Below are 19944 nucleotides of genomic sequence, written 5' to 3' on the forward strand. Positions count from 1 at the left end.
AGCCATCCAGAAAGCTCTAATTTAGAGGTGGGGAAATTAGAATTAACCAGATGATGTTAGAGAAACTTATGAGTTACATGTTCTAGCACTTGAGTGTTCTAAACCAGCATGAAATAAAAGGTGTTGGGAAGGTTTTGAAATGTTCGAAATCTGACAGAACTGAGATTGAGATAAAAAATACTTTATTTTTATAAGGTTTACCTTCTCCGTTCCCTCACCTCTCATTGCTGCTTGATACTCTTTTTTTTTAATTATTATTTTTATTTATTTTAAATTATAAGTTATGATAGTGTACTATATGACTTTGGGGAAATGCTGTGCTGTTAATCTCTCTCCCCTGTGAGGGAGGGCTCACAAACAGTGTAATTCCCTTTGCCCAGGTAGCAACTGAGCAATTAATAACAGCTATCATAGTGATTTTCATACAAGTTTTCAACACCTAGGAACACATATAAAACCAAAAGGCTGCTTTGCATACTTATGTTGATCAAGCAGCCACAGCCTACAATAAATTTCAGTGTCTATAATGTGGGTTGAAGTTGAACTAACAACTTAACGATGTCATCCCTTATTGTTGCCAAACTCTGAGCTACCCAGCCTCTGTTTCTGTGAATAAAATTTCTGTATGCCTGTATTTTGATGTGAATTATTTTTGTAAGTAGCCTTTTTCTTCACTAAGTTTCATTTTCTTCTTCTAACCAAATTAAAACATGGATCTAGTTTGTTTTGTTTAGGGTTCGTTATATTCCAGAATATTAATGAAAAAACTTCATCAGGCGTGGCAGAAAGATTTTTAAGTGTATAAAAATATTGCCTAAAATTAATTCTGAAGTACTTTTTCATTATTGTACTGCTACAGTTCTTTTTCTAGATATTTATATCATGTGGCTGACTACCTATTATAGTTATCAAATCCTAAGTACTTATAATAAACAATGGGCTGAGAAAGATATTAACTGGAAATATACAACAAATCTGTGATTGAGAGGCATTAAAGGCAGTCAGGACAGACTAGTGAGCTATTTACTAAAATATAAGAAAATAATCCATGTAGATAGTATAATATGTAACTAAACCATCCTGCAATAATGAGTCCAATCAGCTCTTCATTTTCCTCAGTTCTGTTCCTGAATTCAGGCTACTTGAATTTCTGAAGACAAGTAAACAAGTTAGTTTACTTTTATTTTCTTTATTATGAGGTAAGAAAGGATCTGTTTTAGATAAATAAAATTACAGAAAATTGCAGACTTGAAACTTCATCTCTGTTGCAAAGTCTATGAAACTTAATCATGTCTTTTTTTTTTCTAACGTCACTATACTCGCTAGTGCAGATTGCCTGTTAGTAATTAGAGAAATTTCTTTTTTACATATGTGAAATTGGCAATAGTCAAAACTGAGTTATGCTTCCTTCTCCTCTTTATTCTGCAAACCAAAGCACTATGCAGGATGAACGGTTTTTGAAGGCTGAGTTCCTGCTTTAGGACTGGCCATCCCCTTAAACGCCTACAGTCCATTTACCAAGTGAAATAACAGAGTAAAAATAAACTCATGACCCTGAAAGCATTGGTGGCTGCAGAAAGACTTTTAGCCCTTTAAATTACAGGTTGCAGAAACATTACACTGAATCATTTGATCCTTAAATTGCTTTCTAAATTCTGGATGCCTTGCATTCAACTCTAACTCTCAGCCACCAAAAAGATCTTGATGTAAAGCATGGTGGCTGGCTACTTATAACTCAGTTTGGTAAGAAATAGTAGAAAAGCTTGTCTTTGAGAGAGCAGGAAGAAAACCTGACTGCAAGAAAACATTTGAGAGTATCCATTCGTCTGTAATCACTAGTTTAGCTTTTTCTACTTTGTATGTTGCCTTGCTGAATATCTGTCTTTGTACAGTGTCAGATCTGGTATAGACATCTGTCTCTGGTGCACTTCATAAATATAATCCTAGTTTCCTCAAAAGGGAATTTCCTGGAGCCTCACTCACCCCATAATAGATACTGCACTTTGTAGTGCGTGAAATCTGGAGGTCACAGTAGTCAGTCGTGCCCTGAGTGGACCAGATCAGTGTTTTGGGTGGGGAAACCTCCTTTTGCGTATTCAGTCAGAGGCATTAGAATAGCTTAAGAGCCAGGGATATGTCATGTAAATGAACTCAAGCAGCTCTACTACCTATTATGCTCATAGTTTCCTTCTATTCTGAGGGGCCTCATTGGGTATAGGAATTAGTACAGCCCTGGGGCTTCTCTATTTGATTAACCAGAGCCTGGATTTGTTAAACTTCCAGACATGCTGCAAAGTCCTTTTCCCTTCCAGGAAGCTTTTGAGTAAGGATTCAAAGGTGAAAGGGTTGGAGGTTAAAGTTCTGACCCTCCTCTCCCCCAAACCCCTTCCCTTCAAGAAGGGAACAAAACAAATCATTTAAGCATGTGCCTATCTAACTCAGCATTGCCAATGCTCATATGTTTTGTGTTGATCTTAAGGCTTTAGCTGTGGGAACTGAGATTCAAATGCTCAGCTTTAAATTAAAACCCAATTTTGTAGTTCTTGTGGTTCTAGACTACGGCTTGAAAATATCAGTCCAGGGAAAAATAATATCTTAAAGAAAATGCTGGCCTATTATTTTGGAATGTAGTGCTTAGCTCAAGATTTTTTGAATACCTGCATTTGGCAATATTGTTAACTGAAAGCGTGGTATTACTTCCAGTAAAATAAATGGAACTGAACCCATGCTTTACAAACCTTACTGAGTTGGGGTCTGATGATCACTTACGGACAGTTTAAAAAAGAAAATGTGACTTACTACTTGCAGGAAAGCTGGCTAACTGGAAAAACTACCTGCATTTTTCTATTGTAAGTATAATCCTATAATCTGTATTCTACTATTGGGGTTCTGTGCTTATTTGGAAACTTTACTACACAGAAGATCAGATTTCTGATTGTCTTTATCACATTGCTGTGTGAGCATCCTGTGGTGGTCACAGGGAATGTGTCACGTTTGTTGGCCAGGAACAACATTATATGCAAAAACATTACCCAACAACCTATTTAGCCAAAGAAACCCTTGGATAATGACTCAGACTTAAGCTGTGGTTTTTAATATTCCTCCCAGGATTTCTCACTCTGCTCTGCCTGTGAGGAGGAGGTAGGGAATTGAACAAGGTGGGGTAATGGATGAGCGGAGTACTTTGTACTTGGCAGGGTTTACAGTCTGGGGTTGTATTTTTCCTTTCTGCAGCGTACCCCCTAGGGAAGATGCCTGTATGCAGAGTGTTCAATTATCTAAGCTGTCAGGGACATGCATGTTGTCAAAATGCAGGCTTGCAGCAGATTTCTGGTGATCTTTACAGATGGCCCAGGTCTCCTCCTCAAACCTTCAGCTTATGTACTAGATTAATCATTTCATTTAGGGTGAATTGTGAGTGCATGGAAGAGAGAGGTAAGTTACACAGGAAAGAGACAAACTATTGTGAAGGGGGCTTTTTTTTTTTTTCCTTGCTTTTTTGTCTGCCAGTAAATGAAATGCACTGCAAGAACAAAGCATATATGATTATCTCTTTCCAGAAAGTGCCAAGGACATCAAGGATCTAAATGTCATTATTCTGGGTTCAGGAAGAGAGAACTCAAGTTCTTCTAGATGAGGGAACAATAAGTGATTTAGATATGTGGGCTAGAGAAATTCCATAGGAAATCTACTATGAACAGGAAAAATGACCATGTGCTCAGCTTTAATTATTACTGTCAGTTTGTGACAAAGATGAACCAATGTATTCTCTAGGTCACAGGCAGGCTCTGAGAAGATGTGATTTGAATTAGATAGCTGTGACTTTGCTTGGCAGGAGTGTCTGGTTCACAGAAACTAGGTTAGTTACTTGGTGGTCTACACATTAGATACCACATTATCATAAACAAAAATGAGCAATACAAGTAATAGGACCACCTTTGGGGAGAAGAGTTGAGATTTGCTGTAGTCTTTACTTGTTTCCTTCCAGAAAGGAAGCCCCCACTGTTCCTTGGAGGAAAAAGCTGAAAGAGATGGGCAGTACAGAGAGAAATTTGTTCTAAGCTTTCAGGAAAATTGGTAACACTCAAACCACATCTGCAGTCAAAACTGTGAGGCTGGGGATGACCTCTGTCTGAGAACAGTTTGTATCCCAGAGACAGATTCTAAATCTGTCCGCTTTCAGGTAGCTAAAATACTGAACAGCAAATTTAATGGAAGAATTGTATATCCCTGTTGCCAGCCCTCACTGTCCCCAGCCAGATATTAAATGAAACAAGAAATTCCTACTGTAGGCCCTGACTTGGCAAAACAGGTTATGTTGCATTGTTTTCAATTACTTCCATATTAGAAGTTAATCTCTTGCTTAAGTGCTTTGTAGACTTGAGACTGTGGTTCTTTTTGAGACTTAGTTGCAACTTTCTTGAAATATTTTTCAAGCCGTCCATCAATTATGCAGGTAAAAACCTTAGATGCACAACCCACACATAACATGGAGAATCTCACTCAGCTTTTACAGGGGTGAACTCAATTGTCCTGATGGGATGAGCTTTCCCTCCTGACCCTGCATTATAGCTCTGCTTGTGACATGACTTTCTCAGTCTTTCTAGGAGTAATGCAAAGCAAAGCCCAGGACAGAGGGTCCTGGCAGGATCTCACAGTCTTTTGACTTGTAAATGCCTCTTTTTTTCAGTAGTGTGAAGGTATATAGTAGCTGCAGATGTACTCATCATTCTCCATCTTCTACAATGGTTATGGAGGTTGAAAATAGTTGGTTATGTTTGGAAACCATTTGACGTTCTTTGCAGAAAGACCCCACAGAGAAGTAAAGTATCTGTATTATTGCTTTATGAAGGATCTCTTTAAACTAATGATGCATTAATGAGTGGACTGGTATGTTGAATCTTTCTCATGTATAAAGGGTGCAAAGTAATTTCCCATAAATTGCAGCCCATTATTATAAATAGTTTGGCATCGGCTTCCCTAGAGGTGGAACTTTAAGCCAAATATACTGCAGCAGATGTGGTGACACATTATGTGGAAGCTGTTCCAGGCACTGTGCTGGATGAGTTGGTGTTGCAGGCTAACAGCACAACGGCACGTATTTAGAGCCATCCTACAGCAGCAATTCCGGTTTATACTGAAGGTCTAATAAATAGCTGTGTGTGTCTGAGCTGAGCAATGTGAGTTTTCCCCTCTCTCAGCATTTTCCAATGACTTTGTACCTGACTTAACCAATTACAGTCACTGTATATCAGATTTTAATGATCAAGAAGTCTCTCTGAGTTGCATTTTGTGTGGTAATTTTCATAAGAAATAGTTGTGTAAGTTGTTGCTGAGGTGCTCCTGAGAGGATGAATTTCCACTTCTACATATGGCTTTCAAGGTCTTTGCTAAACTGGAAGTGATACCAGGTATTGCCAAACAAGAACTGGTGTCCAAATTGACCCCCAAGATATATAATTATATTTAGGTCTCTAGGAGATTTTGAAGAGAAAGCTTCAGAAAAATTTGTCCCTTCAGACAAATTTTAGGAAGGCTGCACAAACACCAGGGTAAACGGACAGTCACTTTAATTGCAGAACCAGTTTGTGCTTACGCAGCTTAAAGATGTTTGCTGCATTCTTCCAGTGGGCCAACAAACCTCCAGCCATTGTCCAGCACCCTGACAAATCCCTAAAAGTCAGTCTCCAGTGGTTTGCCTGGTTTCTACAAAATAGTTTCCCGTCCTTTTTAAGTTCTGGCTGGCTTTATCCCCAAGAGTGACTCTGGCTGGGCCTTGGTACTCTGCTTGTTCTCAGGCGGAATCCACGACGAAATTCTGAGTACCTTCAACCACCAAGGACTGGGAATGGTGTCAGCCAGACCTGGTATTGGGCCTCATCTGCTACTGGCAGGCCTACAGGGACACCTACCTCAAAGCAACATCTTTTCTTCTCTTTTCCACAACCTGCATTGCATGTGTATGCATATGCGTTGGTGTGGCGTGGCAGAGGCAGGCAAGCAGCAGGCAAAGTGGAGAGAGACTGTGTGACTTGTGACCGTGAACAGAGACATTTTCTTTCATTATATTTTCCTCCTTACAATAAAGGGTCCTGGATATTCATGGGACAGGACATCCTTTCTCTTTTTTTCTATGCAGGGAAGTAGCTATGTTTCTCTTTTTCTCCAACAACCTCCTAAAACTTGTGTGTGTGTATGCATGTACTGTTTTACAAATGGGATTTGGACAGACAGCAAGGATAACAATCAGGTTTATTTCTTATTCTCTAGTTTCCGAGAGTGTGTCAGTTGGTATCTGACTGAGAGCAGGTGTTTATTATTATTATTCTTCCTGAAGCCTGAAATTTAGTCTTACTCTTGCTCACTCCAAAACTGACTCTGTAATTCTTGTCTAGGAATTGCTTCATGTGTTTCTGCTTTTTATGTCCAACACAGGCTTTATTTTTGACAATGGTCATAAGTAAACCAGTCACATTTGAAAAGTCTAACGTTTCTTTTACAAGCATATTAGTCATATTCAATAGCACTTTATGGTAACAGATCCAACATCTAATTAATCTTACTTTGTGCTTATTTGCAACATTTAATGTTAACATTTGCAACATTTAATTTTGTGCTTGCAAAAACCCACCCTGTTCTTGGTCTTTTGTGGAGTCTTCTACTCTCGGGACTGAGTGTGGCTCTCAGGTACTTCCCTGTAATAGTCCCAAAGGCCAGGCAAACTTTCACGTTTGGAGATAAGTAGAGAATTTGGTCCTAACTCACTCACTCACTATGGGTTACTTTTCTTAACTCTCTTCAGAAGAATCACCTCTTTAAATTTGATGCCTGACTAACATCTCAGGTCTTCTTTGGTGAAAGAAGCAATAGTGGAGATTATTTTTTTGCTCATTGATTTTACTTTGTGATATATTTTAATTAGTCCACTATACGCAACATCATAATCAACTCCTGGCTCTGCAGGAGCAGTTGATAACCACTTCCAGCTGGTGCCAGGACAGGCCACATGTCGGGGTCCTGAGGGCGCCCACAAGTGCTAGTGGCCCTGGCCCCTCCTCTGGGGCTTCCCCCATGCTTCCCAGGCCTCCATGTCAGCACCGGGGCTGTCAGATCCTGCAGCAGTGAGGCTGCAGTAGGGCCTAGCTCCAGCTCCTCATGGCCCTGCCAGGCCATGGGCCTCATTGAGCCAGGCCCACATCCTGGCCTGGCCTGGCCCTGTCACCACAGAGGTGCCCCTGGCTCCTGGAGGGGGTGGTGGGACAGGCCCTGGCTGCTAATGCACCTGAAGTGCATATTTGGTATAATCACTTATTCTCCACCTCTTCCTGGGGGGGGCTGTCTCCTTTAGCTGTATGCTTTTTCATATAGCAATAATAGTGGTAATTTAATCACCGATTAAATGTATTGCACCACCAAAACTCCACTTGGATGTTCGAGTCTGGTGTGTAGCACCAACTGCGTGTTAACACTGCTTTCTCCAGTGCGATAATTTTTCTTTTGGCTGGATGGCTCACAGCTGAGTAAGTCCCAGCAATGAAGTCTCTAGAGTGGTCCTATATTTATACAGATTTTTTTTTCCTTGCCACATGAACCTTGGTTTCTGATTTCCCTTCACCAGATTTTTGTTTCTCTTGTGATGCTGAGTGTTTTTAAAGTAGCAGGGTGATCTATTCATCTGGAAATGTGACTGCTTATACTATCTTCAGTCATTTCTGAAGATTGCTTGTGATTTTGAGAACAGGAGGGGAGAGCTTATGGCATTTGACTGCTTGGAATTGACCAAATGTGTGGTTGATAGAGATCCTATTCTCATAACTATTGAATAAATTGCTATTTTATTTCTTCTCACTTGTGTATAAGATATTTTACAGATGGTATTTGGTTTAGAGCTTGAGAATGATTTTACCTGCTGTTTCTGTCTGTCTGCTCTTCTTATTCTCACTATTTGTAGAGCTTTGAACATAAGTGACAAAGTGTGTATCACAAATTCAGGAAGGATTCCCAAGCTGCCTGAGTGTCAGGGCTGAAATACTTACCAGGAATTCCTGCTTTTTTTTTTCTTCCCTATTCTTTTGAATGCAGAATCCTACTGTTCATCTGTGCAATTATGAATGCACTTCCTAGAAAGGTTCTGATGGTATTTATATTAACTTCTGTGCCTGCTTTTGATTTTAGATGAGAAGTAGGGGCTATGCACCTTAAGCAGATGCAGAAGGCAGGCTGTTACACTGCACCTCTAGTCTGTGACCTTTCAGTGTGTACAAGCCAAGCAGTGGTGGGAGGCTGGATAAATTATATATATATAAGGTGCCTCTCTGTGCCTTTCCTGGGCTGTTCAATCAATGCTGTTTTGGGTATACTTACAGAGAGGTTGGCCCTGCTGACCATCATTTCTGTTGGGGTCTCTTAGTGGGGTGTTCTGTTGGGGTGTCTTCAGCTGTATAACATTGCTAGCAAGGAGTTCATTTCAGGCTTGGGGAGAAAAGAAAAAAAGGGGGAATTACATGGTACATGGGAGGAGGTCTGGGAGGTGAGTGCACACAACTGACGGGCACACTGGGGTGGTCCCCGGCTGCAGCAGCACACCTCAGCCCCATGGCCTCTTGTGGCAGCGTTTAAATGACAGAGCTCAGACCGGGCAGTGCAGACAGGAGAGCAGGGTTGAAAATGAGTTTTGTAGCAAGTGCCTAGCTCTGAGGGGACTGTGCTGGGGCTAGCGTGGCTCAGGCTGTGGTACAGAGATGGCTTGGGGCTGCCACTAACTGTGGCAGGGACAGTGCAAGACTTGGCCCTACATCCAGCTTTCTCTGTCTTGAATGGTCCCTGCAACCCCATAGATCTGTCTGGTGAGCTCAGCACTCTTGCCTATGCAGCATGCCTTTCTATCCTTGGCACTGCTGCTGTCCTATGCCTCAAGCTTTTATCCAAAACAAAAGTTGCCTTTGCAAATAATTAGGTGATGAAGGCTCATCTCTCGCCTGTCACCCTGGCACTGCTTCTGCTCTGTGAATGGGCTGTAATAGGGAGAAAAAATGCCCTGAAATAATAACTAAATGCTTGCTTCGTCATTTTTCTAGTGGGAAGGGAAGGGGATGTTTTGGAAAGTCCTGCTTCTGCTGGCACTGTGTCCTGTGGGAAGAGGGGTTTTGGGCCCTGGTAACAACGGGGTGGGCAGGGAGCTGCCTTCCTGGGCTGTGCTGAGTGGGAGGCAACCGGGAGGCATCCTCTGAGGCACCAGCTCAGCTGGAAGGCTGGGGAGGCGGCCGGGAACAAAGGAGCATCAGCCTGTGCAGGCAGGGAGACAGTCAGCGAAGGGATTGATTCCACCCCCCCCCCCCCCCCAAAGGTCTTTGTTTTTTCTCTTTCCTAAAGGGGGACAAGAAAAGGAGAAAAGAGAGGAAAAAAAACAAAAAACAACAAAAAACCCCTCCTGTTATTTAAATACATTCTGTTTATTCGTTTTTCCACTGAAATTCTTTCTTTGTATTTTGAAGAAAAATATACACAATTTAAGCCAAGCTATTCTCTTTACATGCTTTCAATTTGGAAAGACTATTTTCTGTAAGAGGATGTTTCTGTGTGTGGTGTGTGTATGTTTATGCATGTGTGCATGGGAGAGATTCATCAGCTTCAGTGCTGACAAATACAAGGGGCCAAGAGGTTCTCCCCCACCTCCACGAAGCAGGTAGAAATCATCAGGAAGAAGCACGCTGGCCAGTTCTTCCCTGGGATTATACATGCATGCAATATTTATCGGAATTGCACGTCTCTGACCCTAAGACGAATTTGCTCCTACCTATTAGTTTTGCAGGGTGTAATTTGTGTTCCTGACTATTTGGTGTGTATTGTGGAATTATTTTTGAGCAGGAGTTACCTTGAACAGCCCATATTTCAATTATGTTGTAATACACAGACTTATCATTGAATGCTGACTGCCTTTACTTCCTTGATGTCAAGCACAAAGCTGTTCAGGATCTGCTGGTAATCGTTGCCTTCACAATGGGAATTTCTTTTGCCTCAAAGGTAGCTATGGCATTTTGCTTCACTGATAACAATGAAGGGTAATAAAGATACAACTGCAGCCTTCAAGAAAGAGACCAGTAAACATTGTTGCTTTAAGGAAACTGTTACTTGATGAATTGTACTGAAAGGCTGCAAAGCCATGTTACTTTAGTTCCTTAAAAAAAAAAAAACACAACACAACAACCCACACCAAAAACCCACAACAAAACCAACAGCAAATAACCCTCAAGCTATATTAATTACTAAGAGAAAAGCTACTTGCATGTTTCTAATTTATATTTCAAGAATATTTGCCATTAAACCAACCAACCAAAAAAAATCAGCTGAAATTGTAGGTATGTCAGCTCTTCCAATTGATATGCCTCAGAAGCCCCCAAAGACTTTGCTAATGTGTAAATACATTTTAGCCAAGACGTGAGTAAAAAATAGAAGGGAGTCAAGAAATTAACTTCCGTTGCTGAGAGACGATCAGATTAATTAGCTGTAAATAAGATGAGGAAGGTGCTACCTTGGTCCACATAATGAGGTACAGCCATGGGCCCGTAGGTGGGACTTGCAGCAGGGTGCATGGGGATGCTTTGGAAAGTCCTTGTGACACCCAGGCTGTGAGGAAGGAGTTTGGTACCCCAGTAGAGCAAGGACTGAAAATACGGGGCAGGATGAGTAGCCGCCTAAAGCCATAGCAACCACTGGGCGAGAGACTTAGGTGGAATTAAAGCCATCTGGATCTGGCAGTTAGCCTTTCTGTGGTTCAGACCCCCATCTGTAAAAAGGTGATAATCAGGCATTTTTCTGTCTGTCTTGCTGTGATTTTGAGCTCTTCATAACTCGGGTTCCCCTTTCTGTTCTGCCTGTCCGGAAGCTGTCTTGCACAGAAAGGCCCTGATCTTGTTTGGCACCTCTAATTATTACTATAATATAAAGAAAAATAGTGAAAGTAAGATTACAACCTCAAGGTCAACTTCTGCTGTATTACACTCACCCTTTCCCACTGAAGCCTGCCAGAGTGTTACTGAACACAGAATTTGGCCTTTAAGGTTTCAGTGTACAATATGCACATCTTGTGCTGAGATTAAATATGAATATGTTTAAAGGTCTGCTTTCAATCCAAATTTTGAGGGCTTGCCAAAGTAGCAGAGATTGAGATAGGATCTTTTGTACTATTAATTGAAGGCTATGCCTTTATTTCCTTTAAAAATTTTTTTAAAGCCTCCCTTCTGTGGTGGAAGATATCTTGCTGCTGCTTGGATTGATTCCAAATACTGTTTTCCCCTTTAGCTAGAGCTGCAAAATGTAGTGGGTTTGATTCCTTGCTAAGTATCTTTTGTTAAATACTCACAATTCAGAGTTGCAGATACCTTAAGGTGAAAGGGAAACCAGATCAAGATGCTATTAACTGCCACTAGAAAGAAAACATGCCATAATGTCATATGAGTTAATAACTTTAAGTAGCCTGTAAGATGCTGCTGTGGAATTAAATGCTTAACAATAATTCAAAAACGGCTTACAGAAATTTAAGAATGTGGATCATTTAGTATAGCTGAAATTATGCTCCTGGCATATATGTATGACACATGAGAGCACTTACCTGGAAATTTATTACCCAGCTCTGAGCAAACAAAGCATGACCTACATTTGACTAAAGTCAGCTGTCTCTGGCTAATCCTATGGGCTTCTTTTTATTAATGTCACAATTGCTAATGTGGTATAACATTGTCATTACTGAATAGCACAGCGGGATAAGCTGCAGCTGTTATTTCTCTTTCTATACCTACTAACTCATTAAATTTGAGTTTTGGGGAATACAAATTGTAAAGATTATTCAAATTCTGATTGAGAAATGGGACTGTTGGGAAAATGAAGGTATATAAAGTAAAACTTTGAATTGAGGATTTTTTATTTTTTATTTTTTATCAGGAAGCTTGAAATGTTCAATTAAAAAAAAAATCCTTCTTCCCTACTTCCTTGGCATTAGGCTCAAAATCACACCCAAAGTAGAATAATAAGAAAACGAGTAGAAAGATAGAAATTACTGCACGGTGGGTACTAGCCTACTTATGGAAAGATAAAATGCAGAACTTGCGTAGAGAGAACACAGAAGGAGCTAGTTTTGTACCAAAAGATCAGTAATACAGTAAATATCCAATTGTTATTTTAAATAGCATAATTTCTTCATTTGAAATACCCCAAAGACACTGAAGTTTGTTCATTTATTAAACTTTTACAGAATTCTGTAACATACATAGAGACATGTCTTAGGAACATGGTTGGGTGGGTGATATTGGTGGTAGCTGGATGGTTGGACAAGATGATCTTGGAGGTCTTTTCCGACCTTAGTGACTGTATGATTCTATGTCTTTGGACTTCAGTATTTCCACAAAAACACTCTGGGCAGCAAGAATTGACTTCTTCAAGAGTGAAACGGAAAGTTTCCAATTTGTCTGCTTCAGGACTGAGACATTGGTCTTTTTTTCCTTTAATTATGCTGGGCTTTTTCTGAGAGCCTTACCTCATACTTACACTCCTCCTCATCCTACTGTTTGGTTGAAAACTTTATTATTAAAAAAATACAAACTCTAGTATGGAATAAGAATGACGCTTGTCCTTCCCAAAGTTTCCTTGCCCAGAATTTTAGCTTCAATCCAAAATTTTGGCCGTGTATACAACTGTGGGCCAGGATGATGCTTTTCAGAAACCTCCAAAACCTTCAAAGTCCTCCAAGCAGGCTGCAAAGTGGTGACGTTGGAAGAACCCCGTGGGCGGGCAGGCAGCTGCGCAGCCTGAGTACCAGCTCAGAGGCACAGCCTGGCCAGGGTAGGAGGAGGCATGGCTGAGGTTTTTTCACACCCCAGCTCTTTCCTGCTTGCTGTGAAGCCGATGGAAACTGTGTCAGCTAGCGCCGAGCTCGGTCAGTGCTCAGGGGTCAGGCGGCAGGGTGGGTTTTAATGGACCTAAGCTGATGGTTGCAGCTGAGGATCTGGCCATTAATTTCCATTCCATTGTTACGGTGAATAGGTTTATAAGCTAAATTTGGTGCATGATCTATTGCTGTATTTTGCTTTTCAAGGGATTTACACCCCTTGACTTTCATAGACAAACCTGGAGAAGGGTAATGGCAATTTTTATTTTTATTTTTTTAAAGGGGAAGGAAGGAGAGTGTCGGGGGGGGCTGAGAATTGGAGTGTGATCTTGTAATAGCAGCGAGAAATATGTGACAGTTGGGCTAATCCAGACGCTTGGTTGAATTTGAATTCCTCAAATCAAGATTAGAACCTCATGCATTCTTTAGATAAATCGGAATAAAAATAATCTCCTAGGAATTCGTGCAGTTAATTATGTTCTCTCCTCCTACCTTCCCTGCAAACAGTGGGGTTGAAAAAAAAGTTAACTTCTACATTCAGGTTTTAAGGGTGATGTCAGACTTTAGGTTGTTGCTGACTACGGGGAGATAGGTGGTGAAGCATACAGTGGATGCTCTTTACTCAGTATGGTGAAGGAGAGTGATACTGTGTAATGTCAGTGAGCTTAAAACACTGGGAAGCTATATGGAGAGGAGGGGAACGTGAACTCGGATATCATAGCTACAGAGCTGGGATAAGTCTTTACAGGTAATGCATGGAATTTGTTCATGGGATTTCTCCAGGATATAATGGCTATGATCTCTAAGGTAATTCTCAGTATCAATCTCTATTCTCCTAAAATTTCAATTTCCACTATGTTCCTCTTTGTCTTGCTCCTAAGTCTTGATCCCCAGACAACTTAAGATTTCCCAGAAGTAAAACGTTTTTCCCACCATCTCTCCTTGGTCTTACGTGAGCTCATCTTCTCTTCAAAAACCCTGATCCCAGCTGCTGTCTTAATCTGCCTGTTAACTACTTCCACAAGCTGTTATTACTACTCTGATACATGAGCTTGTAAAAATTGGGCTTGATGGGAGAACCTGAGGACAGTAGAGGACAGAGCAGAGTGTGAGGGAGGGGATGCAGAGGCCACATGTAGAGCGAGGGACTGCGTGCCTGTGTGTGATGGGAGAAGAGGCTGCGCAGAGTGATTCATATGGGAAATACGCCATGGTCACACTGAAAACAAAACAACATCAGCTCAAATTCTGGTGTTTGTAATGAGAAGAAATGCTTTTTCCTTTCTTTTAGGCGGCTTGTGGTCTATATAAGTAAGTTTGAGGCCTCAGCTTAATGCTTGGTGAGCTGGTGCCTACCACAGGCACTGGCATTCTTGTAGAAGAAGGAGTTGGTGAGCTGAGAGCCCCTCCAGGGCTTTGGGGAGCATAAACATAGGATTTTTAATGCAATTTAATATACTAAAAAAAAAAAAAAGACAATTATTGGAGCGCTTTTTTTTTTCTTCTCCATACAGCAAATGCCACAGAATTTGTTAGTTTGCTCATGGCTTTAACATGGCAATTAGCTCAAAGGACACTTTTTTAAAAGAGACAAGCTCTCTAGGATATGTGAATGCATCCCCCCACCTTGTTTTTTCCTTTCTTCCTTTGTTTTTTAAATCTCCCTGCTTCTCCATTCCCTGCCTAATGTTGTTATTGAAAGTGAAGCAAAAGCTTTCCCATGCATCAGACAAAAGGAGCGCACTGTTAGTGCCTGAAGATGGAAACACACCCTGCCTCTCCAGTCTCACGTGGGTCTTATGCTGAAGAAAATAGACTGATCAGTCATTAAATGAATAGGTCTCATGCCATCCTTTTCCTACTCGTGATGTAGGTAGGACTACTCCTCTTAGAGCAGTTTCTTCACCAAACGAGCCCTTTCCCTTCTCTCTGATTAGTAGTTTGCTCCCTCTGTCTGTAACAATTGATAAAGCAAGGGCAACAGCAGTCAGGTTTGAAAGCATTATGCAGGATCTTTAGATGTGGCTATAAGGGAATGTGTGATTGCTCATGAGTTTGTGATGGCTAGAATAAACTTTCTAAGAACTGAAATCCCTGTGAGCATGACTTCATCTCCCTGGGTGCCACAGAACTGAATGACCAACTTATTTCTAGCTTCTGCAATTGCAGGCTGAGGAGTCTTGTGGATAAAGGACGATTGCCTGACAAAGACATGAAGTTCAGAAAGCTAAAAATTTTTTGGGAGAGTACCCTCCTTCTGAATCATAATAACAATAAAAAGTGAGTACTTCTTTTTCTTTTTCTTTTTTTTTTTTTTTGGGAGGGGGGGAAGTTTTTCCAAATTCTTACTTTGCAAGGGAGGAGGTGAGGGGAGTTCACTTTCTGTTCCCTGCCGCCTGCTAGCCACTGCACTTGACTTCCACAAAGTCTACATGGGCCAAAGGAGGAGCTCTGAAAATAGGCTATCCATACAATTCTGGGAAAGATGCTGGAGGTGGATACCTCTACTCTCCTGCCTACTGAAACAGTTATTTTGACTGCAGGTTCCATACAGATTTATCAGGGAAGGTCACATTTTTCTTGTCACCTCTCCTTGCCTTCTTGTGGCATGGTCACCACTGAAAGAGCTCAGATGTGTCCTCTGTTTGCCAATTCTTCCTGTGCTACTGTGGCAGAAACAAAAAAATAAATAAAACCAAGCAAAAGTTAAGGTTTGAAGTAAGAAAGGGAAACGTCTTTAATGTAAGATCTGAGGTTTACCCATGATCAACCTGAAGTATACAAATTTGGCATATACACATTAAAGAACTTCATTTATGAAATGTGTATCAAAAAGCAAGTGACCTTAAAACTGAGCAGTTTCACAATTGCTTCTTACAAAGTCAGTGAAAAAGCAAATGTGTGAACTCATTAAGTCATGCGTAAGTGAGCTGGCGTTGCCATGTAGGCAATACGGGAGCAGGTGATCCTGGCCTTCAACACAGAATTAGACGTGACTGAGGAGTATGATACAGCATGCCAAACAACTTGAGAAGTTGAATGGCTGAGAAAAATAAGTGTCTTTAATAGCTTTCTTGTAGTGGTGTGCTTGGAATCGTAAGGCTTTTCTTTAAAACAAATGCCATCTTTAATTTCCAGATACTCCTTTAAAAAGGCATATAGATTCTCCCTTGGCTGAAGTTTAATATAAAAACCTCTTTATAAATTTTTCAAGGAATAAACCTGCATTATGTCTTGTTACTTCTAGCTTGACAGAGCATAAAGTTGTAAATCTTCAGCTTAATAGAATATATTTTACCAGATATTTCACCGGAGGAAGGGCACTACTTCAATCAAGAGGCCATTTGAATTCATCTATGATTTTGTCCAAAGCTGACTGTTTAAAATAGCTGATCTGTATCTCAACATAGTTTTTTTTATGAACATGAGGATTAACTACATCATGTTATGAAAGTACCCATTCGTGACTAATAGCAATTATCAGAGTAATGCTGTCTTTGTTCTACTTTCATTATGCTCAGAACTAATCGTTCTTGCCCCATAGTGTAATATAGTATCTTTGGTAATATTTAATTTTCTGTAAGGAGAATAATGAAAGGAAAAACGCTGTGAAAAATAAGGAAGCTCTTTGTTACATACAGAAAAGATTAAGGCTGCTGCTTGCCACATGGAGGAGCTCGAGTATCAGGTTAGGAAATGCCATTGCTGCCTGGAGGGCTCATTCCCAGGCCAAGCTGGACTGGAAAAGTGACCCCTGGCAGTGCCCCGGCCTGGGGTCTGCCCCTGGGGCTATGGATGAGGTTGTTGTCACTCTGTAGCAGTTACGGGTAAGAGCATAATTTGGCCTGTGTTAGCATTAATGCTCTTTCCAACAGACCTGCCATATAGATCTCAAAGACCTAAAAGCTACTTCAACTAGTGCAAACCGTGGCTTCTCTGAACTGTTGCTGCTTTGCAGTTCTCCACATCTGCCTCCACGGCTCCTCCTCCTGCTACAACATATAAGGCTAATTAAGAGGAAAGGAAACGACTGAAGTCTCTGATAAGTAGGAACAACTTTTTTTTACTGTGAGATTCTGTGCTTTAAATTTAAGTCATGGAGCTTCAGCTCCCAGATCCAGCTGTGCCAACATAGAAGGTTATTGACCTGCAGCTATTTTTGGTCCCTTTCTGTCCTACCAAATTATATACATATATATATATTCCAGGTCTCTGTTAATGGAGCAATGAAAACTCCCCAGTTAGCTTCAGGAAAATGTAGCCACGTTAGGTAAAATAACCATCATCAGTTCTGCAGTGACTGGCAGGGAAGTCCTTTGCCTTGGTGGAGAGACCTGGGAGGTGTGCTGGGGGCCACCCCTATCCCAGTCAGACCAGCTGGCCTGTCGTGATGTGTACTGGCATGGTAAGAGGTCCTTGCTTTCTGGTCCTCCTCCTAGTAAATTAGGAAATATCAGTTGTGAGAAACTAGAAAAAGAAGAGAAATTAGACATGGTATGGTTGCTGCAGGAGGGAGGAGAGAGGGGATAGAGGCTCCTTGTGCAGCTTGTTTTGTACAGCCTGCTGGCTTAGTGAACACACTCATAGTGTATAGCGTTGGTTTTAGCTGGTCCATGTGTCTCTGCCTGCTGTTCGTGAGGGAGAGCCTATGGGGGCAGCTCTTGAGGGATGCAGCGAGGTGCTGGTCGCAGCTGGGGGGCTTTGGGCTGGGGGCAGAGCAGCAGTTTGACCCCTTGGTTTCCTGTGACAGCCATCCTGCACTGAACTCTTCTGCCTGGAAACAGGCACTTCCACCCCTGTCCCAGCAGTTAACAGTCATGACTTATGGCCTGTCTTGAGATAAATTCTTTCTGTTATCAGTCTTGTCCGTACAGATGAGTTATTATCTGACTATTGCTACTTCTTCCCATAAAGGATAACTGCTTAATTCTCACCCTTCCGCCTGTGCTGTTGTTGGGGTTAGGTGTACAGCTGTGGCATCTGCATTGTGTTGTGAGCACACACAAGCTCTGGGAGCTCCTAGAAAGGAGAAGCCATCTCAGAAGCTGAAGTGCACCTCAACTTCTGTTTTCCCCTTAATTAGTTGCATTAGGCTATCAGTGGTCTCAGCAGGTGCATTGCAGGCTGACATAGCAGAGTCTGAAGATCTTTGGGGTTCCCTGGCCACTTCTTCCTGCTGTTCTTGAGGGAAGCAGCAGCCTGTATATTTTGTGGGAGGCACAGGTAGGTTAATGTAGCCTTGTTGTTGTTTCATTGTAAGTTACGTGCAGTTCTCTGTAGTACATTGCGCCGAAACTACAAGTCCGCCTTCTGAAGATGATAGTTATCGTATATTCTGAAGTGGCTTTGTTTTCCTTCCAGGTCAGAACAGATCAGTGAAAAATTCTCTAACTTTAAAATATATTAATAACTCTGAAAAACTTTATGTTCTTGAAGTCTTTGACTGGAAAGGCTAAGACAAATGACATAAGTTGCAACGAGCCACATTCATATAAATAATCTAATTTTAACATACTTGTATCTCTGAAGAACATTAATTTTCTCAACTTGTTTTACAGGAATGTCCTGCCTTATTTCCCAAGGTTTAAAAAAACAAAACAAAACAGAGTCATGACATCTCTGAAATGGTTCAGAAATCTGGCACATGTTGGCTGCAAGGGTAGCTGCTGCTGATGGAAGTTGAGAGTGGCAGTGGGAATCACAGTAGAAATCCAAGTTTTTGTTGGACCTAGTACATCTTCCTGGCCATGGGTGTGAGTAAAGAAACTTCACTTCTCTTGAATCCTACTTAGTTTATTAAATCAAATTGGAACTTGGGCTTAGAATGCGAATGCTGCAAAGTCTGTGCTATCCTCCTCTAATTTTTTTTATCTGCTATTTTTGAATTGCTAGGGACAAACTATACAGTGTATGGTACCAGCAACTGCAAAATGGTATACACTTTAAAACATAAATTGTATGCAGACTTCAATGTTGGATTCCAGTGAGATAATAAACTGTGAATAAAGTATGCATTCGTTGGATTAAAATACCCAGTCTTTGTATTAAGGTACAGCAATAGTAACATATACTGTCTAAGAAAGTCCTATTTCCGTAGATCTAAGATGTTAGAAACCTTAGTTTAGGCTGGAATTTTCTTACTGAAATTTGAAGTGATTCAAGAGCGCAGCTGAGCAAATAGAGGGCACCACTTCACTTGGTAGGAATGTGCATTGGTGAAATTGCATGGGGAATAGAAGTGAGGAGATTTTGGCCAGGGAACTGCCTTTTGCTTCTGTTCCTTGGTAATTTAATCCAATTAAAAGAAAGGAAGCTTTCCCAATATAGCTATGCTGTATAAATGCAAGAACTTCATAAAACCCGTCTCTCTTTACTTCAATCATTTAAGCAGCCCATAAAGACTCTCAGGTTAAAGAATTAATCTTCAGTTCCAAGCTGAAAGTCTTCAAATATGGTAATTCATGAGGGATCTTTGAAAGAGCAGAGTTGTGCCGACCCTTCCCAGCAAGTCATTACTGAAAGGGCTTTGTGATAAATAGTAGTGTGCTAATGACCTGTGGATGGGCTTTATAGGGAAAGGCACTGATCTCTTGGGGTCAGTAAAGATGGTATTGCAGATTTAGGAAGAATAAAGGTGTTAATACTTCTATTCCAGACACAATCCGTCCCAAGCGGTTAAAAATCTCTACTGAAATCCCTACTACAGGGTCATTTAATACCTTTCAGTTCTTTACACTTGACTTATGCTCTGATTCTGTGTGCTGTATAGAACTGCTCTTGTATGTAACAGCCACTGAACTCATGGCTATTAAAAGCTATCCTTCGGTTTCTGGAAGGATTTGCAGGGCTATTTTTTTTATTATTATTTTTAATTAACATTTATAAGGCTTTTTGTGGTTCTCAGAGAGTAGCGTGAATGCAAGGCTTTCTTTCTTACTGTGCCAAGTCTGGAGTTTTCCTCCCAGGCCTCCATTCTTTGGGAGTCAAGTGGCGCTGAACAGGGGCTGAGCCCCAGCTGGAGAGCCTGGCACACCAGCCACTCCACTTTGCTTGCTGCAAAT

General features: G+C 41.1%; 1 long non-coding RNA gene across 11 annotated transcripts in view; it reads left to right on the top strand.

The window, feature by feature from the left end:
* LOC310894663 overlaps positions 1-19944 on the top strand; it is a 138613-nt gene that overhangs the window by 44393 nt on the left and 74276 nt on the right. For all 11 annotated transcript variants that reach the window (XR_014580064.1, XR_014580065.1, XR_014580066.1 and 8 more), the window contains 2 exons: positions 15053-15163; positions 18442-18636. This is a non-coding gene — a long non-coding RNA (uncharacterized lncRNA). The remainder of the gene's footprint in view (positions 1-15052; positions 15164-18441; positions 18637-19944) is intronic.

Source organism: Anser anser, assembly GCF_964211835.1.
Source record: "Anser anser genome assembly, chromosome: 2".
NCBI classification, from domain to species: Eukaryota; Metazoa; Chordata; class Aves; order Anseriformes; family Anatidae; genus Anser; species Anser anser.